At 41.8% G+C, this 10,402-nt stretch overlaps 1 protein-coding gene across 1 annotated transcript in view; it reads right to left on the bottom strand.

The window, feature by feature from the left end:
• LOC120558800 overlaps positions 1-10,402 on the bottom strand; it is a 39,384-nt gene that overhangs the window by 19,853 nt on the left and 9,129 nt on the right. The window lies entirely within an intron of this gene.

A 10,402-nucleotide genomic window follows, 5' to 3' on the forward strand; every position in this document is an offset into this window, starting at 1 on the left:
CTGAGTCTAGGCTAGCTAGCAGCTCCCCTGAGTCCAGGCTAGCTAGCAGCCTCCCTGAGCCCCGGCTAGCTAGCAACCTCAGAGTCGATTGGCTGTGGACCGTAAGAATTAAATGTAACTCAACTTTGTTTTTCAGTGTTAACTCAAACTGTGAAAGCCATGCGCACTACTCTAATCCAATATCAGGCAGCATTAGATTACCTGCTCACTCCTCTATGATTTTTGTATTTACTATTATGATTACTATTGTTGCTTGCTGCATAAGAGAAGTGACTCCCAGACACGTGCGCCCAGATGTGTCCTGATTACTTATTGTTTTGTTATCCTGCTATAGCAAGATATTTCCTGGTTTCATCCTTAGCAAACGGGATGCTTTTCCTCTGCGAAATATATGTATACTCTTGTCTTTTTGTGCTACTTTGAGATCTCTTCCACTGTACTCTGATACGTGTACTGTGTAACTCTATCTCCTTTCTTGCAAGCAATAATAAATTTGAAGAAACTATCACGGAACAACCGGTCTCTGTCTGAAAGTTCTGTTGACAGAAATCTTCCACCACACGTCTTGGTATCAACTGCATATTTTACTCGGTCTTGTCTCCGTCTCTGCTAAAGAGGATTCAGGACTTTATTTCCAGACCCAGGGGATGTTGCTAAATGGTCTGTGTATTACTGTAATTGGATGTGAAACTTCCTGCTTCAAATGCAACCACTAACTTGACTTTTTACTTCAACACGCACTCCCAAGAAAGAGAAAGCCGGAGACAGGAGAAGCTCTGGCTGTCTGCTCTGGTCTGGTCTTGACTCAATCTGGATACACTCTGCTCTCAGTGTTGACATGGTCTCAGTTTAGTTGGTCTTAGTCTATATCCACGCTGTCCACTTCTGGGACTGCTCCGGTGAAGAGCAACCTTCCTCTTTCTTTGTGTTGGCACATGTTCCACTAAAAACAAGTTATTTCCCGATGCTCTGTGCAGTGCTTAGCGCCTCCCAAGACGATTGTGATTGGTTATAAGAAATGCCAAAAAACCAGAGTGTTTTGGTGTGGAGCTTAAACTCTGATGTCATCAGTGTGGAGGCTGATGGGACTGATGGTGAAGAAGGTCTGAGAGGAGGGGTTGGAGCTGTGAAACATTAAAAACACAATCAAACAGTCAGTGATTGTAGAGATCCAAAGAAGTGGTGATGATCAGATGCTCCCTGCAGAGAACTCTGTGCTAACATCCATGTGTTTTAATCCCACAGCTAAATGCAGAAGGTCATCAATGGGTTTGGTGCAACAAGATTCCAATCAAATTATCACATATTTTACACATCTGTTAAAGGAGCATTTATCAGAGTTCACAATGATGAAAATATGCAGCTCTAAATACAACTGTTAGACTAAACATGCTGTTAGTTAACAGTTAATAACATGACTCTCTGTAGAAACTCACCATCTGTAACTCGGATCTCAATCTCCTGGTATGATGATGGGAATGAGAATAAGTTGTCCAAACCAAATCTGTACCGTCCTGAGTCAGGTTTGTGATGCTCACATACAGAACTGTAGAAAGTGTTGAAATCTGTTCATATTCAATGCTGTATCTGCCTCAATGAGCTGTGTCCTCTTCTGTCTCAATGAGAATGTCTCCATCTTTACATTCGTCCTTACAGAAGATTCTTCTCTTTCCAGAGAAAGTGAAGGAGCATCTAACTGTGATGTCTCCTCCTTCAGTTCCTGTACTCTCGATGATTTCTGCATTGATGAGACCAATGTTTCCATCCTGCAGTGCTGTTAAAAAAGATGAACAATCAATAGTTACTATCTGTAGTTCCTGTAAGATGTTGCAGTCTGATTTGTTTCACATTTCCATAAATCATACATAGATCCCCACAGTCATACTGGGAGCTGCCCAGTTCAACCAGTCTGTGACTGAGGGGTAACAGTTTAAAACAACAGAGATCTGGATTCTTTCAGATTTCAAGCATTAAAATAATCTCACAGTCTGACTGATTTAACCCTTGTGTGGTCCTTCGTGTCACTTGTTGAGTTCATTTACTTTTCAAAGGGTTTTTATTCAAAATAGATTCAAGGTTCATTTCAGTTCATTTCAGTTCATTGTAGTTCATTTCAGTTCATTTCATTTAATTTCATTTCAGTTCGTAACATCATCTCACATCTCACACAGCACATAAGTATCCCAAAGGGTTTTTATTCAAAATAGATTCAAGGTTCATTTCATTTCAGTTCACTTCAGTTCATTACACACATTTCAGTTCATTTCACACATTTCAAAGGCAACTTTCTCGTCGTCTTCGTCATCGTTTGGTGTCAGGCCGCAGGCAATTCCTAGCGCGACTCCCGACACACGTGTGTTTTGTTTGTTTGCTGGTTTTTGTCGCAGCGCAAAAGGTCGAAGCTCAAACTGGCGCCGCGTGAGCCAAGAGTCTATGCTGTCTCGCGCAGTCCGCGCAGTAGGCTCGCGTGCAGCTCCCGCAGATGTGTGCGTCTTGTGCTCCGTCGGCTTTGGACAGAGCTGACACCTCTTTCGCTTGCTGGGCACTCTCTGCGCCAGCGCCCGATGAGGCAAACCTCGTCGCCACGGCTTTGACGAGCGCGGCGGACGCTGGCGTGCGAGACAGACGCTGCCGTCTCGCGATGAGCGGAGTCACAAGCGCCCTGCCCAGCTGCTCGAGGAAGGCGCGCCTCTTGTTGAGCTTGCCGCGCATCCACTCGGGCCTGAGCTCTCGCCAGAGCACAAAGGCGTTGTAGGCGGACACGTCGAGGATGTTGTGGAACGGGCGAGGGCCAGCGCTCGTCTTCCTCGCGGCAGCTGTACGTGCCGACGAGCTTGTCCAGGTTGTCCACGCCGCCCTTGGTGCTGTTGTAGTGCAGGATGATGTCGGGTTTGGCGTGCCTGGCGGCGCTGACTCGCGCGTCCACCGTATGCAGTGTGCTCAGCAGCACCACGTTCCTGTTCCTCTTGGCCACGTAGGACACCAGAGTGACGGTGGGCGTGAAGGCGAACTTGGACGAGAGGGCCGCGCGGCCCTTGGTGTCAAGCAAGGCGCGCGGCAGCTCGGGCCTGTTTTTGCGCATCGTGCCCACCACGGTGAGGTGCCTGTCGTGGAGGAGCTGCCGGGCCAGCTCGTAGGAGGTGAAAAAATTAGGTTCAGCCTAGTCAGCCCCTCGGTCAGGTCCATCACCACCCGGGCGCCCTGATTCCTCTCGGGCTCGCCGCTCACAGACTTGCCCGTGTAGACCTGCATGTTCCACGTGTAGCTGGACACGGCGTCGCAGGCCACCCACACCTTGAATCCGTACCTGCCGGGCTTGCTGGGTATGTACTGGCGGAAGGAGCATCGACCTTGTTGTTGTCGTTGTTTTCGTCGGTGTCGTCGTTGTTGTTGTTGTTGTTGGACGTGTCGTCAAAGAAGGAGAATGACAAGGACACAGGGAAAGGACTCGGAGGGAGCCGAATAAGAGTGAAGAGACGAAATGAGAACAAGAAGAAGATAAATAGGAATAAAATAAAATCTTTAAAAACAACCGTGTGCGCATACGCACACACACACAAAAGCATTCTAAACTATGAGGTAGACAAAAAAAAACGGCGCAAAACAAAGCTAAAACCCACACAAGACCATGGTGCCACGGTGAAAAGAGCAAACAAAGTGGCCTACACAACACGACATACACACGCGCTCCACAGGCAGCAAACTACATGCGCGCGCCCCAGAGGGTCAGTCTGGCAACTCTCTGATGGGCTCCGATCTATTTATTGCGTGCAGAGGGAATTTTAAGGACAACCGTTTATCCTGCAATCCCACCTCGAAAGGGAACCAGCTGCTCGTCCCACGGTCACGTTGTAAGCGCGGGGGCGGCTGCTTTTCGTCCCAACACGTCTCGTATGGGCGCCAGTTTGTCCGAGGCTCGTCTGGCGGCTCTCGTCTCGCGGTCGTCGAATCGCAGCAGTCCCGAGAACGTGTGGAACCATTTGATTGGCATCGTGGCGCGGAAAATGGCCCTGCCACTCTCCTCGTGCCACAGGCTCTCCAAGGGCTCGTTTCGGGACCTGTACACGCCGGCGAGGATCAGCAGCCACATGTAGCCGCACAGGTCCGTGGCGTCCATCGATTTCCAGTCGTTGCCGAATTTCCTTAGACCCTCGAGGTTCGTGGCGGCCAGCACAATGTCTATTATTCGCGGTGTGACAAACAGTTCGAACACCGAGAGTATGTCGTGGACGCGCGTGGCAGCGTACTCTGTGGGTCCCGGGCTCTGTGGAGGAGTAGCGCGTGTGTGGTCTTCTCCTTCGTCTTCTTGTTTTTTCCGAGAGACTTGTAGAGAATTACCATTGAATAATGTATGGGTCCGAGAGACCCGAAGGCCGAGGCCGTGGTAGTAGAGACATACGATTGAGGATCTGATGGTTTAACGCCGCCTCTCTTTCTTCTTCACTGGTAAACCAGGAACTGTTCACTTCTCTAAATGATGGAGTCCCTCCTCTAAACACATCACACCACCCATCTACTCTCCTCCCTTCTTTAAGTCTTTCTGGTTCCTGGTTGGAACTTAAAGAGGCATTAATGTCATATTTTTGTCTACACTCAATTTATAGTTAGATATTTCTGTCTACACTAAAAAAATCTCCATCTTTTTCAATATGTGTTCAATTAAAATAAACTCATTTCAAGAGTGTTTGTGAGTTTTTATATTTTTTTAACAGTAAAAGGCAGATTGCTGCAGTTGAATGAAGGGAAATGTCACTTTTTTTTTTAATGCAGCACAGGCTGGGGTTTTACTTTTCTTTAAAACTCTTTTATTTTGTACTCAAAGAGAAGAGAAGATAATTGAGGCCACATATTCATACTGTAAAGCATGACAAGAGTTCTTGCTATTAAAAGTTCTTCCAGTCTGTAGAAATGGTTCAGTCATGGCAGAGGAACATGTAGATATTATCTACAAGATATTACATTTATTAAAACACTAACCAATAAAATAGAACTTAATAAAAAGCACTGACGATTCTAATAAAGTTGTGAGATGATAGCAGTAGATTTTGGAAATGTATTTAGTCTTCAGTCTGTTTTATAGAGTCATCTTAACAACAATACATTTTCTGTTATTTTCAGTTATCTCTTATTTACTCTGTAGTTTTTATCTGCCCACTTCTTATGTCTGAATTATTCATCTTATTTAGATTCCTTAGCTTCTGCTTTATGTGTTTTTGTTTACATCCTGGTGTTTGATTATTTTAATTTCACTCTCTTTATGTTGTTATATGGTTCCCTATATGTTTTTTATTGCACTTAATTTGTATCCTTTTTTAGATGAACTGAAATTTTAATTCTCACTTTTTGTGTAAGGAAATATAAAGTATAAAGTTTTATCTCTTAGTCCCGACATTCAAAAATTAAAAAATAAAACTAGGGATACAACAATAAATTGGTTAATCGAAAAATGTATCTGCAATTAATCCACTGATGGTTTTGGCTTTTAAAGTGAATATTTGGGGTTTGGGACTGTTGGTTAGACAAAACAAGACATCTGAAGGCATCATGCTGGGCTGTGGAAGATGATTACAGGACTTCTTCCCTATTTTCTGAAATTTTATAGGCAAAATAAATAAGACTTAAATTGCTTTTTTTTTAATGAGAATTTCGACCAAATAAATTCAAAAGACAAGGCAAGGCAAGGCAACTTTATTTGTATAGCACATTTCAGCAACAGGGCAATTCAAACTGCCTTACATAAAACATTAAAGAGAAGTTCAAAACAATAAAAAAAAATTATCAAATGTCAAAACCCTAAACATAAACTAATTTATAAGAATCTTTTTTTTTTTAATTTCAAATTGACTTTAGGTTCAGAACAGCCACATAGGTGATTTCAGTTCTTCTGGCTGATTAAACTTTGCTCAGGTTGAAGGTGGGCCGGAGCTCTGATGGGAATTTATAGGTAACAAAATTCATCTACCAATAAGAATGATAAAGCTGTCATTAGTCCCGCCCTATCAGATGCAACAGAGCTAACAGGAGACTCAGCAAGATGTCAATCAATCAGTCTGAACACACCCACACAGTCCTGGAAAGAGGGCTATTATCAGACAGGTTAACTCAAAAGACCTGTGTGGGTGTGCAGGTCCTTTGAAGGTATAGAAAGACAATAAAATGTACACAATGATCAGACACAGAATCCAAGAAAACATCAATACATTCAAAGAGGATTTAATGAAACAAGACTGGGGCAAAGTGTACGTAAAAAAAGTGAATGAAGCCTATGATTCATTTTTGACTGTTGTAACATCACTTTATGAAAGAAACTGTCCTCTGGTAAAGAAAGAAGTAAAACAAAAATCTGATAGAAACCTTGAATAACTAACGGAATATTAAATGCATGTAAGAAGAAAAATGTATTGTATACAGAGTGCTTAAAGAAGAGAACAAAAGAAGGAGAAAACTAAAATAAGATATACAAAAACAAACTGACCAGAATCATGAGAAGCAATGAAAAGAATTATTACAGTAAACAATTGGAGGACAACAGAAGCAATATCAGAAACACCTGGATGGTGTTGGATGAAATTATCAAGTGTTGGATGAAATTATCAAGTGTTGGATGAAATTATCAAGAATAAAAAAGACAATACAGCAGTTAAGGATATGACTTTCAAACTACAGATCTGTTTCACTGCTCTCCCAGTTCTAAAACATACTAGAAGAAATATTCTCTACCAGGCTCGACAACTTCATTAATAAACAGAAAATACTGTATGATCAGCAATATGGTTTCAGGGCTGATAGGACAACTTCACATGCACACAAGAAATAACAACAGCAATAGAACAAAATAAATATGCAGTTGTGATATTCTTGGATCTTAAAGGGGTGATAGAATGATTATATAGGGTATTTCACACTGTTCCTTATGGTCTCCTAATGGGGTATGTAACATTAGTTGGGCTGAAAATGGCCTGGTTGATATTTTATTGGCCCTTATGCATCCCTGTGTTTTGGCCCTATTTGTAACAAGAGCTTTTCTTCCAAATATGGTATGATCATGAATATTTAGATGAGCTGCGCGCTTCTTGGTTGAGCCTTAGCCCCGTACACACACGTAGAGACGCGCGCTGATTGGTTGAACGAATCGCCAATGCACACACATTAGAAACGCGACAGAATCTCATATTAATGTTTCCTTACCAAATTCCAATGCAGAATTCACTTCTGAGACTTTTTTAATGCGAGAAATCAACTATATAAAGCTCAAATATGGGCCGTTTTACGAAAATGGATGGCTAATTGCAAATTTGGTAAAACTGTGTGTCGGAGTTCAGCTGCCTGTGTTGCTGCCTCACCGCCCGGCCTGCCTTCCTCCACAGATCCCGGCCTGCTGTGAGCTCGATTGAGCTCCGGCACGGCTGCTGCAGCCCACAGCCCCTCATACCCGTGCAAAGTCACCGTTTGGGCTAATGGACTAGCTACCAAACACCACTGCCCTGACAGAGCTCCAGGGCCTGCATCTCCTCTCTTCCTGCTAGCTAAATGGCCCGTGTGTGAGAGTGAGAGCGCGGTCAGCGAGCTTGTTACACCAGCAATCTCTTACCACATGTTACACACATGTCACGCCACTTAGCTATACAACATACCTAAAGGTCTTATAAAGCTAACAACTGTGTCCGATTTCAAGTTAGTGAATATTTGTGAACTGTAAGGGTTTTGTTAGCTGCGACTGTCCCTTCAATCCTATGTGTACAGATTGCGGCTAGTTAGCTTCATTTTGGTCGTAATTCGAGTATATTTACAGTTTGAATTTCGTCACGCCACTTATACAACATCTAACTAAATGTCTTATAAAGCTAACAACAGTGTCCGATTTGAAGTTAATGAATATTTGTGAATTCCAGAGGAATTCTAAGAGGAGGCTAGCTAGCTCTCATTGATAGAGCTACATCCAGCAGCAGGCTCTATCAATGAGACTCGCGGACAAGCGGCGTTTATTTCCCCAATCGTTTGTTTAAATAACTCAACACATTATAATTACACACATTAAAAGATTAACTGGAACCTGTGGTAACAGATTGCTGGCGTAACAAGCTGATGTACCAAGAGATGGTTACTTTGCGCGGGTATGGAGTGCTGTGGGCTGCCAGTCGTGACGGACCCCCAAGTCCCTAATAGCAGGCCAGGGTCTGTGAAGGAAGGCAGGCAGGCCGGGCGGCGAGGCAGCAACACAAGCAGCACCGGCGCTGAACTCCGACACACAGTCAGACAAAATTTGCAATTAGTCATCCATTTTCATAAAGCGGCCCATATTTGAGCTTTACATAGTTGATTTCTCGCATGAAAAAGTTTCAGAAGTGAATTTTGTAATGGAATAGCAGAGATCTGCGTGACCTAGCTAGATTCAGAAGACTACCTGATCTCAGGTCAGTTGTGTAGCCTATGTAAATGTTGGGGCGTGACCGTTCTCTTAATACACCCATGGGCTGACAAAGGTTCCGGTTTTTGGGAGGTTGATGTCAACTTCCAGCTTTGTTGAGATTCACCCGTTTTCAGCGGCAGTTTCAAAATATGAGATTTTCATAGTAAAGGGGTGTCAATGGGATTTTGAGCTTCTATGTCCTATTTACCCACCGAACTGTCGTTATTCAACTATGACAGAGTAAAATCAGTTTTGCATTCTATCACCCCTTTAAGAAGGCATTTGAAAAAGTAGACCACAATTTTTTGATAATGAAATTACACAAATATGGAATTAGGGGGACTGCACTTTCTTGTTTAAATAGCTACTTACACAATCGACATCAATATGTTGAATTGCAAAACCTTAAATCAAAGTTAAAGAAAATCACCTGTGGTGTCCCCCAGGAGTCAGTGTTGGGACCATTGCTGTTTAACTTGTATATTAATAATGTATGTGAGGTGTCAATAAAACTGAAAACCATTTTATTAGCTGATGTCTGCGGAAAATTTGGAACAACTCTTGGATACTGTGGAAAATGAATTAAAAAAGATGAAAAGCTGGTTTGATGCAAATAAACTAACACTGCACTTAAATAAAACTAAATTTATAATTTCTTGGCAATCATCCAACAAATTTACCCAAAAAAGTGTCATTTGTGATAAATGACACTGAAATGGAAAAGTAAAAGAACCTTAATTTCGGGGAGTAATAATCAAAAAAAAATAATTGTTAAAAGTCACATATACATTATATTAAGGCCAAAATATCCAAAAAAGAAAGAGATGCAACAAAAATATTTTTTTAATTTAACTTATTTTTTAAAGTAAGTGCTGTAATATAACTGGCAGGAGACAAGTAATAATTGAGGTAAGTTTGGAGACATTACCTTATTTAATCATTAAATTAATACATATTTTTGTTGTATCTCTTTTCGGTGTAGTAATTTATAGACGGCCCTACTCTTCTAACTGCAGGTAGCAGCAGCAGCAGCAGCAACAGCAACAGAGAGCAGAAGAGAGCAGGCAAGTGTTCATAAACTTCTGGTGTACCTACAAACTTTCCAATCCATCGTTTTATGAGAGCATAACCATTAGCCCCGCGCTAAGCTACTCAGCGGCTAACGCTAACTCGCCCAGTGTTAGACCCAGGTGAAAAAAGCTTCTGGGGGGGTGTTTGGCTCGAGGTCATGGTGCAAAGGACCCTAGGGTAAATTACTCCGAACCATCACTTTAAGAGGAACTTTTGTATTTCAACAGAAACTTATAAGATCACATGCTAAATATCACTGCATCATAACCAAAGGAGTTCATTTATGTAACAGCTACAGTCAAGAAATGAAATCATGTACAACAATGAGCAATTTTAAGAGACAATTTAAAATGAATATATTGAATGGAGGTGATCGTATTGTATACTGACTGTATGGTTCCTGGGCTTATATAATAAGTCTAGTATGGATGGGTTATTATTCGGTTTGATATACTATAGATAGACGGAAACTAATAAGATAGATGGAAAAGAAGAAAATAAAGGTATAAATGTGTCTGTATGCATGTATGAATGCATCTGTGTCTATGTGTATGCATGTGTTTATGTGAGTGTAGGTTGGTAGATATACAGTGTATGTGTATGTAAACATGTATAAATAAGTGAAGCATCAAATTGTTTTGTACTTAGCTAGGAAAAAACGAAAAAAGGTTTTAAGAACAGAATTCTTTTTTTTTTTTTACTTTTAACTTTAACTTCCTACTCCTTTTTGAACATGGGAATTTCTTATTTGAATCACTTACACTTACACAATACTTAGTGATTCAAATTTGATTCACTTTGGTCTTGTAAATCGAACCATTTGGCAACTTTTTAAAAGTAAACTTTCCATTCAGAATCTTAATGGCATCCATTTCGGCGTCTCGCACTCAGCATTCACTCAAAACGTAACATTAGCCTACT

This window comes from Perca fluviatilis, chromosome 5 (assembly GCF_010015445.1).
Source record: "Perca fluviatilis chromosome 5, GENO_Pfluv_1.0, whole genome shotgun sequence".
NCBI lineage: Eukaryota > Metazoa > Chordata > Actinopteri > Perciformes > Percidae > Perca > Perca fluviatilis.